This window comes from Bubalus kerabau, chromosome 2 (genome assembly GCF_029407905.1).
Source record: "Bubalus kerabau isolate K-KA32 ecotype Philippines breed swamp buffalo chromosome 2, PCC_UOA_SB_1v2, whole genome shotgun sequence".
Lineage (NCBI taxonomy): Eukaryota > Metazoa > Chordata > Mammalia > Artiodactyla > Bovidae > Bubalus > Bubalus kerabau.
The window spans coordinates 142,202,807-142,219,006 of NC_073625.1; positions in this window are offsets into that span (position 1 = coordinate 142,202,807).

The following is a 16,200-nucleotide window of genomic DNA, read 5'->3' on the forward strand; positions in this document are numbered from 1 at the left end:
GGAGTTTCAGCTTCAGCATCAGTCCTTCCAAAGAACACCAGGACTGATCTCCTTTAGGATGGACTGGTTGGATCTCCTTGCAGTCCAAGGGACTCTCAACAGTCTTCTCCAACACCACAGTTCAAAAGCATCAATTCTTCGGCACTCAGTCTTCTTCACAGTCCAACTCTCGCATCCATACATGACCACTGGAAAGACCATAGCCTTGACTAGACGGACCTTTGTTGGCAAAGTAATATCTCTGCTTTTCAATAAGCTATAACGTGTACTCACACACAAATATGTGTTAAAAGGTAGATATTAAGTATTAACAGTAGCTATCTCTAGTAAGTGGGTGGGGTTTTGTGTTTTTATTTTTCTCTCCTGGTACATATTTTTATTTTCCAAAACTCTTACCATGAAGAGATTTTGTTTTGGTGATAAGCAAAGAGTAGTGCATATTTTCAATTTTCTAAATAAATAGGTCCTTGGGGAAAAAAAGTTTGCAGGATGATCCCTAGATTGGTACCTACAGGGGTTCAGATACACAGCAGGATCCTCTGGTCTTAGCAATATGGTGCGAGTGAACAGGGGCTGCTGGGGCTTTGCAAAAGCCCAACATGTGAGGCAGGTGGGACCTTGGCTTCATCCCTCTCCAGCCATGGTTGACACCAAAGGAGTGAGTCAGGTGGCAGGAAATCCTCAAGGCTCTGGCAGGCAGGCTTTCTGCCTCAGATTTGCAACTGAAGCCACAGGGTAGGAGGCACAGTGGCCCCCACTCTGAGGAATGAGGGGCCATCAGAGGGCTGACAAGTGGTCCCCTACCTTCTCTCAGCCCCCTCTTTACTGTGCAGAGTGAGTTCTGCACCAATTTCAGCAAAGCTCTTAGGTATTAATGTTCTCTAAGTGCTAGGTCCATTTTGTAAACACCCAGTTTCAGACAAATTGCTTGTTTTCCACGGCCTGACTAGATTAAGTGCTAGAATTTTGAAAAATGCCATTTACCTGTGATGTTTGAGAAAGTTCACATAATTTTATTCCTGGCTCCTTTCATTTCCATTCCTTCCTCTTGTTTCCACCCTAACCTGTTAAAAGGGTCAAGCATGCTCATTTTTGTAACTACTCTATGGAAAGGCAACCATCAGTGTGGCTCCAATGCACATTTTAGCCAGAGGCAAAGAGCCCTGAATACACTGCATCCTTGAGAACTGCCTTGTGTGGCAGCATTAGGGGTCTCCATGCCCTGAATCTGGGATGGGATAGGCTGGAGCAGAGCAAGACCCATTACTCCTGGTACTGCTCCCATTAGTCCTCGGTCTTGCAGAATTCCTCAACTTCTCTTCATCTTTCTGTCTCTTCATCGTGCAGATGGATGTAACAAGGGAAATGTGTGTATGGGGTACTCGTTCTCTTGCTGAAGCTCATGTTTTCTAGATGGTGCTACACAGTCTGTTTAAAGCTTGAGCCTGAACACATGGTCATTTAGCATAAACTTTTCATTTTATTTTTAACACCAAAGCACTTAATAACTCCTCTTTCCCTAATGTGTGCTCCCCCCAATAAAGACCACTTGTTTATAGCCCCAGGGCAAAATTCTTCGTTTGTGGGAATACATTGGCACTGCTCCCAAGTCTGCTTTAAAAATCTAGTGGTTCCAGGACTTCCCTGGTGGTCCAGTGGCTAAGACTCCTGGCTCCCAAAGCAGGGGGACAATTTTCAGTCCCTATTCAGGGAACTAGATCCCACATGCCGCATCTAGGAGTTCACATGACTCAATTAAAGATCCTGCATGCCACGACTGAGATTTGGCACAGCTAAAATTAATTAATTAGAACTAAATTAATTAATTAAAGAAATAAAATCTAGTGTTCTAAGTCAAATCTCAGAGGTTTGTTAGGAAATAATAATAGGAATAAAAAGTAGAGTATTTTTATTAATGGTGAATCTGAACAGACAGCTAGAAGTCATATCTAACATGTGCGTGGCTAAGAATTTGAGAATCTGGTTCCACAGCTTAAGTCCAATAAAACTATAACCCAAGGCATTTTTTAGGAAGTATTGAATCTCTTTTCTTAATGGCTAAACTCTGTGGTCCCGACCAAATGTTCCCATCTCTGCTAAACTACTGAAAATCATATTACAAAGAAATTAAATGACATAAGCCTTCTATCCTCCCTATGAGAGATTTCATAATATCTCGAAAAGGAAATGTGATTTCAAGAGATGAGACTAGCATCATCTCAACTGCATTTAAAAAGATATTCCTAAAAGCTTCAGCACATCAAAGAAAACCATCAACAAAATGAAAAGGAAAATAGGAAGAAATATCTGCAAATCATATATCTGATAAAGAGTTAATATTCAAAATATATATAGAACTCAAAAATTGCAAAAACAAAAAAAAACTACCTGGTTTTTAAATGGGCAAAGGTTCTGAACAGACATTTTTCCTAAGAAGACATATAGATGGTCAACAGGTACATGAAAAGATGCTCAACATCACTAATCACTAGAAAAATGCAAATCAAAACCACAATGAGATATCACCTCAACCTGTCCGAATGGCTATTATCAAAAGACAAGAGATACCAAGTTTTGGTGAGGATGTGGAGAAAAAGGGAACCCTGTGCACTCTTGGTGGGAATGTAGATTGGTGCAGCCGCTATGGAGAACCATGTGGAGCTACTAAAAAGTTAAAAATAGAACTACTATATGACCCAGCAATTCCACTTCTCAGTATTTATCCAAAGAAAATGTAAACACTAATTTGAAAAGATGTATGCAGTCTATGTGCATTGCAGCATATTTTCAATAGTCAAGATATGGATGCTTCTTGATGATGAATGGATAAAAAGAGGTGAATACAAGGAATACTATTAAGCAAGAAAGACAGAATTAAACCTTGCCATTTGCAATGACATGGATGATCCTTGAAGGCATTATGCTAAGTAAAAAAGTCAGTCAGAGAAAGACAAATACTGTTATGATCTCACTTATATATAGAATCTAAAAGCAAAATAAAAACAAAAGCCTACTACCAACGAAAAACCAAGCTCATAGATGGAGAAAACAGATTGGTGGTTGCCGAAGGTGGGGAGTGGGCAAAATGGACAAAGAAAGTCAAAAGGTACAAACTTCCAATTATAAAATAATTAAGTCACAGGGCTGTAACCATAGTTAATAATACTATGTGTGTTAGTCACTCAGTCGTGTCTGACTCTTTATTATCCCATGGATAATATTACCTGCTAGGCTCCTCTGTCCATGGGATTCTCGAAGCAAGAATACTGGAGTGGGTTGCCATTTCCTACTCCAGGGGATCTTCCTGACCCAGGGATCGAACCTGAGTCTTCTGTATTACAGGCAGATTCCTTATCATCTGAGTCACTAGGGAAGCTCTAGTAATAATACTATATTGCATATTTAAAAGTTGCTGAGAGAGTGGATCTCAAAAGTCTTCATCATAAGAAAAAATTTTTTATAACTAAATAGGGTGACCCATATTAACTAGACTTATTATGGTGATCATTTTACAATATGTACAAATATTGAATCATCATTCTATACACCTGAAATACAATGTTAAACGTCAATTATGCCTCAATTTTTAAAAAAGATATTAGTATGCACAGGAAGGTTCTCCAGAAAACGTGCTAAAATGAAACCTTTAGGTAGTGAGGTTGTGGGTGATTATTTGCTCCCTTTGTTCTCCACAGTGAGTAGACTTTACTTTCATGATCAGGAAAAAGATTAACCATTTCAGAAAGGAACGTTGAAGGCTAAGCCACATTCCTAGGGGACTCATGGAATCAGCTCGGTTTTAATCTGCAGTTGGGTCCTTTTTAACAATTGCCTCAGTTATCTGTTTGGCCAACACATCTTTGAGAACACACAACTGCCTGGGTTATGTTTAAGAGAAATATGTTTTTTCAGCTACAAAAGAAAATTCCAAGTTGTCAGGGGGGCCAAGCTTATAAAAAGAAAGCTTTTGAGAAAGAAGCCAATTTCCCCACCCTTCATGCATTCCACCCCATGACCAGTACTGCGTTAATGACAGAACTCCTGTGTGCAAACGTGTGTGGGGAAGTTTCTACAATACAGGGTTGCATTGTACAAAGAGCCTGTGTTCCAGAGGCCCACGGCAGCTGTGTGCCCTCGGGTCAGCATGAACAGATTCCCCTGCAGAAAGAGAGCCCCCCAGAGAGCTCAATGAAAGCTACTCAACTAGGAAAGCAGGCAGTAAGAGCTGGAAGTTTAGAGATCTACAGAAGGTAGCTCTAGAAACCGTTTAGAGTATTCAAAGCCTACCTTTAAGACCCCTCTCTAACTTAAATCTGGGTGGGGGGTTTTGGGAGGGAGAAATTCTCCCACTGCATTTACCTACCTTTTCTCTCCCATCTCTCTTTCCTCCATCACTGATTCACAACTTCCTGTTGACAAGAGCTCCTTTGCCCTGTGGGTGATTTTTCCTTTGTTCTTGTTTTAATTGCTAAGTCCTGTCCAACTCTTTTGCAACCCTATGGACTATAGCTGCCAGCCTCCTCTGTCCAGGGGGATTCTCCAGGCAAGAATACTGGAGGGGGTTGCCATTTCCTTCTCCAGGGGATCTTTCTGACCCAGGGGTCAAACCCACATCTCCTGCATTGCAGGCAGATTCTTTACCACCGAGCCACTTAGAAAGCCTGATTTCTTCTTGCTGACCTCTAAGAGTCGAGGAAAGGGTGGCCCAATGGGTAAGACTCCGTGCTTCCAATGCAGGGAGCTTGGGTTCAATCCCTAGTTGGGCAACTAAAATCCCATATACTGCATGGTCAAAAAAAGAGAAGAGTCAAGGAGAGAAAATTAGAAAGTAAATCAGGGACCTAAGCTATGTGCCATCATTTGCTGTGAGATAGAAGAGGCTAATTCTGTGACTGCCATGGACAGTGTGACTGTCAGTAATCTACAGGAAGAGGGCTAGGACGTGATATCACCAGCTCACCAATGGAAGAATCTGGAAAACACTCCAAAGTTCAGAGTTCTGAATTCTTCTCCTGCCTGACTGTTGAGTCTTATCAACCTCCAATGACCCAGATTCTCTGGTGATCAGGGCTGGAAGCAGTATCAGAGATCATGTTACCTAGGGATTGCCACCTCAAATGCCTACAGAGGTCTGGAAAGTGACAAAAATGAGTGAGGAACACTGGGTAGAAGGTCACAAGGAATGGTGGGGGCTGGGGCAAACCGGAAATATAGGCCTTTACAAAAACAGTGTGCACCAAAGAAAACAGGGCTGCTAGCCAACATCGTCATGCAGGCTGCTCATGTGTGACATATGGCTCCAAACTAATCCAAACTAATTTCGTGTATGAAGAAATAAAGGCTCAGAGAGGTGAAGTGACTCACTCCGGGTCACACAGCCTCGCAGCGGTGGAGCAGGTCCTGACAGCCCAGTCTGAACTTTGTGCCAGGGCTCTTCCCATCCCACCATACAACCCCTTAACCTACCCTTGGCTGAAGCTGGATCACTCAACGGTGTACCTCTCTCCTCCAGTGAAAGCTGATAGCAGGCATTTTAGTGCGACTCAGGAACCTTTTTCCTATAACTCCGCATTCCCGTTTTACCTAAGACTCAACCCAGTTGCAAATGCCACCATCAGTTATAGCTTTCCCACACCCTAATTTCCTCCTTGCACAGCATGCGAAGTATTTTCTTCTGTTGGGTTTCCCTCTGGGTACAATTTGAGAACTGGTTCCTCCTCATTCCAAGGCTTCAGGCAACAAAACTACAGTTTAGGTCTAAAACTTCGGATTAAGATATTCTGAGCATGGTGCAAGTTTTGTTGGAAGTTGACTTTAAATTTGTCCTTAAAATGTTGGGGAAATTAATTACTAGTTGTAAAGCACTCTGAAAATTAGGGATGAAAGGATCCATGGATCTACAAAATATTATTATAATTAATGAATGCCTATCAATAAACTGTGATTAAGAATAATGGGCGTTCTTCACAGGTTATCAAGCTGAGGGATCTTTCACACGGGTACTTGTAGTACCATCTGTTTTGCCAGAAATATTCTCTTTGTAATTTGCTCATGAGACTGTTGGTTCAGTGTAAAAAGGTACATTTTGTGCTTTGAAGAGAAAATTACTGATATTTTTATACACCATGAGTTAGCAACGATGGATACTACCCTTAATTTCCATTTATAATTACTGTTGGGAAACTTTTTCAAATATTCAAATATTTGAGAATATTTTTTTGTTTCAAGGAGAACTTTGTTTCAAGGAGAATCTTGTCAGATATTATATATGTTTAGGTTTCCTCCCCTGACTGCTCCTCCATCTAAGAACGCAATGTCTTTTTGGCTTTTCAAATCAGAGAGATTCTTTTTGGGTTTAATTTATTCATTTTTAATTGAAGGATAATTGTTTTACAATATTGTATTGGTTTCTGCCATACATCAACATGAATCAGCTATAGGGTATAAATAGCAAACACCAGAGCTCAGGGTCTACACATAGCAAATGCTCAAAAAATATTTGATGAGTGAGTGAGTGAGTGAGTGAGTGACAGGCAGGCCACAGTTGCCTGAGTCCTTTTTGGGAGTTCGGATGATGTTAGCACTTGGAGTTGTGAGGCTATCTTAGTTCTTTGGGTAAATGGATAGACTGCCTCCTGGCTGGAATCCTTCATTTCTGAAGCTTGGTTTGGATATCCAGTCCATCGATCAAGCCCATTTAGTGACTGGTAGCGGTATCCCTGCTCAGTGGTGATAAAGACTGGCTTCATTACTTCATTTGTTTGTAGATCATTTATAAAAATTCCAAAGTTATGGGGCTTGGAACAGAACAAAGCAATTGTGGTGATTCCCCTGCGTCTCACAAACCACACAGGTGCTGCTTTGAAACAGACATACTTAGGTTCAAACTCTAGACAATAATAATGGCAAATATTTAAGCAGTGATTACATTATGCTTAGTACTATGCTAAGCACTTTTTGCATGGATTATCTCATTTATTTCTCATGATTACCCTAATGAAGACAGTACTCTAATTATGCCCATATTAAGTTTAGAAATAAGAGGCAGAGAAGTAAAGTAATTTATCCTAAACAACACTGGTAAGTAGCAGAGCCAGGATCTGGGCTCAGCTCTATCTGATTCTAGGGTCTGACCTCTTAATTCCTATAATTGCCTCTCATCAATCACAGCTTTGCCACTTATTACCTCTGTAACCTTAAAGGAGGCCTTTGACTTCTCTAAGACTTGGCTATCTCATTTTTTAAATGAATATTGTCACAGCCACTTTTCAAAGTGTGTACCTGAGCATCAGCCTCTTCTTTATTCCTCTCTCTCCATCTAATAATAAGGTTCAAAGAAAGCTGTTCTTTGGTGAGCCCATGACCCCAAAAGGCTCCGTCTGGGTGGTCTATCTCTTTGGCCATAGTTGTTTTGTCAGGGGGTAGACACTGGACTCTAATCAGGTCAGTTGAGCCTCTCTCTGGGGTATTTTTTACCTGGCATCAGAGAAGGTGAGCTTCAGCCCCTTGGTAGTGATAAAACAGAGAGATGGGAGCCTGACTGTGCTTCAGGTCCCCATCTGCAATGCTGTAATAGGAGAAAGAGTATCAGACAGAATGAAGCCAATGTAAAGACTGAAGCAGAAGGGATTAGATGGAGAAAAAAAGCCCAGGTTTAAACACACCCAAGTCCTAGCAGCTCCCCTGTCATTTCTCCAGCATAGTTATAGAAACAACAAATCCTCATTTATGCCTAAGCTAATTTGAGTTAATTTGAGTTATGTTTTCAGTTACTTACACTAGAATAAAGAGAACCCTGTCAAGTACACCACTGCATTGGATATATATAAGCCTAAATGAGCACATGTAGGGAAACCCATTTATGAAGAGTCTAGATTTTAGACATACCATTAGTGGGCTTACAAGGAAGCTTGGCTAAGTTGTATCAGTACTGGGAATGGTGTCTCCTGGAGCTCACAGTACATAACATTTGCAATCAGGTGCCATAGATATCGGAGAAGGCAATGGCAACACACTCCAGTACTCTTGCCTGGCAAATCCCGTGGACAGAGGAGCCTGGTAGGCTGCAGTCCATGGGGTCGCTAGGAGTTGGACACGACTGAGTGACTTCACTTTTACTTTTCACTTTCATGCACTGGAGAAGGAAATGGCAACCCACTCCAGTATTCTTGCCTGGAAGATCCCAGGGATGGGGGAGTCTGATGGGCTGCCATCTATGGGGTCGCACAGAGTCGGACGTGACTGAAGCGACTTAGCAGCCATAGATATGATTATTACATCATCCAAAACTTGATACCTGGCCCATCTCCTTCCAGTGCAAACTTATTGGTAATTACAAGCCTTTGGAATCTTGACTTTTACCAGTAGTTCTATTTTGCTAAAGAGCTAGCACCAAGTATCAGAGAGAAAATTAAACATAAGCAAAATTCTCAAAAGCAGAAATGACAGAAAGAATGGAATTAGAAGAAAAAGACAATAAAGGAATTGTTGGAAATATGCTCCATGTGCTCAAGAATGTAAAGAAAAATATGAATACAATGATAACAGGAGTGAAAGAAATTTAAAAAGACCAAGTTGGAGCATCTAGAGATGAAAAATGCAATATTTTAAATAAAAATACACTGGGTAGAATTAGATGCAGATTAGGTATTATAAAAATAAAATATTGGTGAACATGAAGAACTAAGGACAAATTATCCAAAATAAACCACAGAGAAAAAGATTTTTTGAAAAAAAAAAAAAAAAAAAAACAGAGATTTTGAAAAAATGTCAAGCAGCCTAGCATATGGTAACTCAAGTTCTAAGAGCAAAGGAGAGCATGAAAACATATTTAAGGAAATCATGCTTGAAAATCTCTAAAATTTAATAAAAGTGGTGATTTTATAGATGTGAGAATCTCAACAAACTTCAAATAAAATAAACAGAAAGAAAATAACATAATGAAAAAGATCAGCCAAGTAAAAACAGCAGGATATAAGAACACATTTCTTGTCAGAAACTATGAGCCAAAAGACAATGGAGGGACACCTTTAAAACACAGAAAGAAAACACAATAGTCAACCTAGAATTTAATATTCACTGAAAATGTCTTTCAAAAACAATGGCAAATGCAAGATTTTTCAGAGAAACGAAAGCCAGCAGACCTCCACTACAAGAAATGTTAATGGAAGTTCTGCAAGGAGAGTGGTAGGAAGGTGGAAATTTGTCATAACAAATGAATAGAGCACATTGGAAATGGGGAACTAAGTGGGGCATATAAAAAACATTTCAAGTTTTCATTTTTTAATTGTAAAGTTTCTACCATATGTAAAGTTAAAATGAATGACATCAAAAAGCAGATGAAAAATTTTATACTATACATAAAGTTGAAGATAGATTATAGTAAACTAAAGATGTGTAATATAAATCCTAGTTCAGTTCAGTCCCTCAGTCATGTCCGACTCTTTGCGACCCCATGGACTGCAGCACGTCAGGCCTCCCTGTCCATCACCAGCTTCTGGAGTCCACCCAAACCCATGTCCACTGAGTCAGTGATGCCATCCAACCATCTCATCCTCTGTCATTCCCTTCTTCTCCTGCCCTCAATCTTTCCCAGCATCAGGGTCTTTTCCAAATAAATCCTAAGCAATTGATAAAAATAAACAAAGAATAAAAATTACAATAAAAAACTAAAGTAGTACCGATAATAAACCAATTGTGAAGCTAAAATGGGACCATAAAACAAGTAAAATAAACAAGTAGAAGAAGAAAGGAAACAAAGAACATATGGAAAAATAGAAAATAAAGAGCAATATGGTGATTTTAAATTTAACTATATCAATTACAGGTGGTAAGAACACACAGAAGAACTGTACAAAAAAGATCTTCATGACCCAGATGATAGTGATGGTGTGATCACTCACCTAGAGCCAGACATCCTGGAATGTGAAGTCAAGTGGGCCTTAGGAAGCATCACTACGAACAAAGCTAGTGGAGGTGATGAATTCCAGTTGAACTATTTCAAATCCTGAAAGATGATGCTGTGAAAGTGCTGCACTCAATATGCCAGCAAATTTGGAAAACTCAGTAGTGCCCACCGGAATGGAAAGGTCAGTTTTCATTCCAATCCCAAAGAAAGGCAATGCCAAAAAATGCTCAAACTACCACACAGTTGCACTCATCTCACACGCTAGTAAAGTAATGCTCAAAATTCTCCAAGCCAGGCTTCAACAGTATGTGAACTGTGAACTTCCAGATGTTCAAGCTGGATTTAGAAAAGCCAGAGGAACCAGAGATCAAATTGTCAACATCCACTGGATCATTGAAAAAGCAAGAAAGTTCCAGAAAAACATCTATTTCTGCTTTATTGACTATGCCAAAGCCTTTGACTGTGTGGATCACAACAAACTGTGGAAAATTTTTCAAGAGATGGAAATACCAGACCACTTGACCTGCCTCTTGAGAAATCTGTGTGCAAGTCAGGAAGCAACAGTTAGAACTGGACATGGAACAACAGACTGGTTCCAAGTAGGCAAAGGAGTATGTCAAGGCTGTATATTGTCACCCTGCTTATTTAACTTATATTCAGAGTACATCATGAGAAATGCTGGCCTGGAAGAAGCACAAGCTGGAATTAAGATTTCCGGGAGAAATATCAATAACCTCAGATATGCAGATGACACCACCCTATGGCAGAAAGCAAAGAAGAACTAAAGAGCTTCTTGATGAAAGTGAAAGAGGAGAGTGAAAAAGTTGGCTTAAAGCTCAACATTCAGAAAATTAAGATCATGGCATCCGGTCCCATCACTTCAGAGCAAAGAGATGGAGAAAGAGTGGAAACAGTAGCTGACTTAATTTTGGGGGGCTCCAAAATCACTGCAGATGGTGACTGCAGCCATGAAATTAAAAGGTGCTTGCTCCTTGGAAGGAAAGTTATGACCAACCTAATCAGCATATTAAAAAGCAGAGACATTACTTTGTCAACAAATGTTCATCTAGTCAAGGCTATGGTATTTCCAGTAGTCATGTATGGATGTAAGAGTTGGACTATAAAGAAATCTGAGCGCTGAAGAATTGATGCTTTTGAACTATGGTGTTGGAGAAGGCTTTTGAGAATCTCTTGGACTGCAAGGAGATCAAACCAATCCATCCTAAAGAAGATCAGTCCTGAGTATTCATTGCAAAGACTGATGTTGAAGCTGAAACTCCGATACTTTGGCCACCTGATGCGAAGAGCTGAGTGATTGGAAAAGACCCTGATGCTGGGAAAGATTGAAGGCAGGAGGAGAAGGGGACGACAGAGGATGAGATGGTTGGATGGCATCACCGACTCAATGGACATGAGTTTGAGTAAACTCCGGGAGTTGGTGATGGACAGGGAGGCCTGGCATGCTGCAGTCCATGGGGTCACAAAGAGTTGGATAACACTTAGAGATGGAACAACAATGACAACAACAATATCATTATATCAGATATAGTCTAAGCATTCCAATTAAAAGACAGAGATTGCCAGCTTGGAAAGAAAAATAAGAACGACTCTATATTATCTATAAGAATCATCCTTTAACTAAAACAACACAGCTAGACTGAAGGAAGAGGGTAACAAAACATAGCTTTGCAAACAAAAATAAAAGGAAAACTAGAGTGATAATATTAATATCAAACAAAGTAGACTTCAGAACAGGATATCTTACTGAATATGAAAAGGAACATTATATAGTTAGAAAGAGATTAATTCATTAAGATATCACGACAACCCTTAACTTGTACACCCCTAATAACAGAACTCCAAAATACCTGAAACAAAAACTGAAAGGACTGAAAAAAGAAACAAATGCTCAATTATATTTGGAAACTTCAGTATGCCTCCTTTGGGAAGTGATAGAAGAAGTTGGCAAAAATCAGTAAGTACAGAGAAGAGTTGAACAGCACAATTCCCTTGACATAATTGAGTTGGTTTTCAGAATCAGTCTCTAATGACAGAATTCTGAAATTGGTTCACTCACTAGCCAGCTGACAATGACCTCATCACTAGTGGTAGGTGTTGATAGTTCCGGAAATGCCATAACAAAGCAATTGCTCAAGTTTTCACCTTTAGAAAGTAGGGATGACATAAATGGGGAAGGGTACACACTAGCTTGGAAAATGTCTCTGACATTTCAAGGCTGGGAGGGGAAATAACTCTAAAGACTGTGAAACGGGGTGGTCAATTTAAAGCAAAGCCTGAGACCTGGACAGCATATAAAGAGACCCTTATTTCTTTCTCCAGAGGTATGGCAGGAGCTGAACGCCAGGCATAATAATTAATTGTAAGAGAGGTAGGAATTTAGGGAAGCTGAATTCTCAGGCAGGCATGTCTATGTCAAAGTTAGAACTACTCTGTTTGCAAACTGAATCAGAACATGCCTCAGCATCTTATACAAAATCCTTCCCAAATTCAATTGCTTTCAAGAATTGGCCTATAACACAAATCCTGAGATGGGCCCGGCCAAGGCCGTAGTGGACAAATGACCATGACTACACCAAGTCCAAGAAGTCTACAGTTTTCCCCTGAGAACCCGACTCTATTACCTCCCTCAGTCAAGCAGCCAAGGGTTTGCCCTGTGGTCAGGGAGGAACAAATGCTTGGAGCAACTCCTCTCAGTTGACCTCACATCCCTAACGGTGTCATTTGAGAGGATAGGTGATCTTCTGAATGCAGTTCATTTCTTTCTAGGAGCGTGCTTCTAGACATAGCAGGGTAGCTGCAGGCAATTTCTGTTGCACACTCAGGGTTGAACTTCAGAGAGGGGAGAAGCAAAATTATTTCCCTAGAGGAAAATTCAAACTTACTGGAGAAAAAGTCATGGGAGTTTCCATATGTATGGGTCTGGAAACATCTTGCTAGTATTGGTCAGCTCAGCAGAAATTCCTTTTGCTTATGATTGGAGAGGGTTAGTGCAATAAGGAGATTCTAGTACGTGAAGCTGTTCAGAAGGTCCTTTAATGTATTTCAGAGTTCCCATTTTATTGCAGCACTTACAAACCATACTCCAGTTATTTAAGTCGCCTATACTTTTTTTCAAATCACCAATAAATAGTTGGGCTGGTCTCATCTCTTCTAAAAAAAGAAGAAGAAAAAACTAGCAAGAAGACAGACATATAGACATAAAGAAAGACAGCCAACACCTACAAGAGCTACAAATCCTCTCTAAACACACAAAGTGGTTTGCCAGGCGGCTCTGGAGCCAGCCTCACTTGCGCACACTTTTGCTGGATTGCATCACCTGTTTCAGATGCTCTGGCCTTGTGCGATCCTCTCCCATAGGGAGGCGTTGTGTGATGAGAATAACACGAGCAGGAGGAGCTAAGCGAGGTGACTCAGTTTTTGGATTGCCGCATGTTGAACAGTCAAGCCCTGTCACTGAAGGCGAGTGGCTGAGCCCTCAGAACAGACAGAACCAGCCCCTGTGGCAGGGCTGGTACAGGGGTCGAGCCGCCCTGGCTTCAGACAGGTCTTCCAGCCACAAACCTGCTTCTTGAGGTAGCTCTCCTAGCTGTGAAACTATGATTTTTATTTTTGTATTTGGCCATTTGTATGATTTTTATTTATTCTGCTTAGCTTCTATTAGTCCCTGATTAACCCCCTCTCCCTGCCCTGCCCTTGCCTCTCTGCCCTCCAATTCTCCCCGCACAATGATGTGTTTCCCAAATCCATGCCCCTCAAGCCTATTAGGACTGCTCGCTAGATTTTTAAGGATGTCTCATTTTCTTGCATGGCATTCAAGGACTTTTCCAAGCACAAACAATTAAGTTCCCACTCTCCTCTCCCACCTAATCTTACCCCTCTTATACATTTGGCAAGGCTGCAATAGACATTAGAAGCCCAAGTCAGAACATTTTCTTAACCAAGTAAAAGAAAAATTGTGAGTCTATTGGCAGAGAACGTTTTCAATCTGTATGATATCGGAACAATCTAGATTTTATGGTATAATTTCTCCTTCCCATCTCTTGCCTGCCTCTGTGTCACTGTTCTTTCTGCCTATAAGCACTTTTGACTTCCTCAATTTCCCAACTCTGATTTCCCAGCTTGTTGATAGTCTATGTGTCTGTCCAGCCCTAGGTTAAATTCACCCCCTCCATTTCACAGTTTAAATTAATTTCTCTCCTTTCTGTGCTGTCTGCTGCTGCTGCTGCTAAGTCACTTCAGTCGTGTCCGGCTCTTTGCGACCCCGTGGACTGCAGCCCACCAGGCTCCCCCATCCCTGGGATTCTCCAGGCAAGAACACTGGCGTGGGTGCCATCACCTTCACCTCTGTGCCATCTAGCCATTCAAAAAGCCTTTCCATATTTTCTCTTTATTAAAGAAGAATGTGTGTGTTTTATTCACATTTATGTTCCCCTTTAGCATCTAGCTAAAAAAAAAAAATCTTCCTTGAGCTTCTGGTTATGTAACTAGCTCTCTCATTACCTCATCTGGATCTCACAACAAACTTCTCATACATTATTACCATTTTTCCACTGAGGAAATTGCATCTCAGTGGTTAAGCAACACATCCAGATTCTCACAGTTCATAAGCCATGGGTCTGGGTTTCAAACCGAGTTATCTGTGGCATCGGAGCTCTGCACACACAGGAAGTGTTCAAAACACAGTCTTTTCAAAAACTGAATTGACTCAGGTACAGCAAGAGATAAGGAAACCACTCTTCAAAAGAAGCTAACACTGTAGAGATTAGCGACCCTCAATATTTTTTCTTCATAACAAGGGAGATACCAAATAATTGATTAGATTTCAAAGATCATTGTGGATGAAGTATGAAGGAAATAAATGCGAGCAGAATAAAAAAATCAAGACAAAAGGACCACAAAAACACTTTTTTCAAAATATATTTCCTCTCTCCTTTATCAGAGATGAACGTGTTCCTTTTTGCTGCTGGCTGAGTAGTTGCTTGGACATCCTGATACATAAAAAGCCAAGATAGCAATGCTTGTTCTTTCAAGAGATGTCATCAGATTGCAGGCCATGGGGGCCTGCGGAGGGCACTGGGCTCACCCCCGAGGCCACTCACTCACCCTCCATGCCACTGACCCACCCCAGTGAAAGGTATCACCTTGACACAAAGTGAAGGTCAACAGATGAATTCACCAGGGATGACCAGACAACAAAACTGACACCACTCCTTGCAAGTAAGCTGGAAAGAAGGCTGATTGTGAAAACACAGCGCGCTTGTGTTCTTGGAAAATGTTCTTGGTCTCCTCTTGGTGCAGGAAAGGGCCCAGCCTGGTTTCATAGGCAGGGACGAACATGGGGAGTTGCCGAGGTCCAGCCCCAGCTGATCCAGGGTATTCGAAGGAGAGACGGCGTAGGCGAGGGTCAGGGAACAACTGCTTAATTAAATGTTTATTAAGGATATAAAGAGTAATAGAATGAGGATAGCTCAGTAGGAAAATTCAGTGGAGAAAAGAGGCTGAGTAGCTTGGTTTACGCGGGGGACCAATAAAACTTCAAGACAAGAAGCTTGCACCACTTACGTAGGCCGCAGGCGTCCTTCCGTTCTCCCGAAGGAGAGGAGACACTGAGGCCTCCCCGGTCGGATCTTAGAAGCCCAGGCATAATTAGTAAGCATGGTGGGTTCCGCGCTCCAGATGGAGACTCAACCAGAGTGAGAGAGAGAGAGACATGGGGAGACCAGTCTTTCGAGGAACTGATCCCAATTCTTTATTTTCCATGGTCTACTTTTATACACTGAGATGTTATGCAAAAGTCACGCGGGGTCAGCAGTCCTGACTTTTATCAAAGTCAGGTGCTTCATACAAATGTATACAGAGGTCTTAGGGGTGTTACATCATCTTCTGGCCAGGGGGCCTGCTGACAATTTACGACCCTCTCCTTGTGACAGCGGTCAGTCAACCAGGACACTTATTTCTCCAGGGGTGATTATTCTTAAAACAGACGCCACCCAAATAAAGTTACATTCCTATAGGGTGAGGGTGTAGTGGGTTTTAGTTAAGGAAAGAATTTACTTAGCCTAAGGTCTAACGTGATTTATATCAAAGGTTAATACTTATTTCTTTTATATATTCATTAATGTGTGTAAGGGCAGGGGATATGGAGACTTAGCAAGAAACATTGGCTCAACAAATGAAAAAACCCTTCACCAATACAATTTCTAATCAGCCCGTTATACTTATACTAATAGCTTTCTAACTTTTCTAAGGAACCTGTTTTTAGAAGGTTTAAA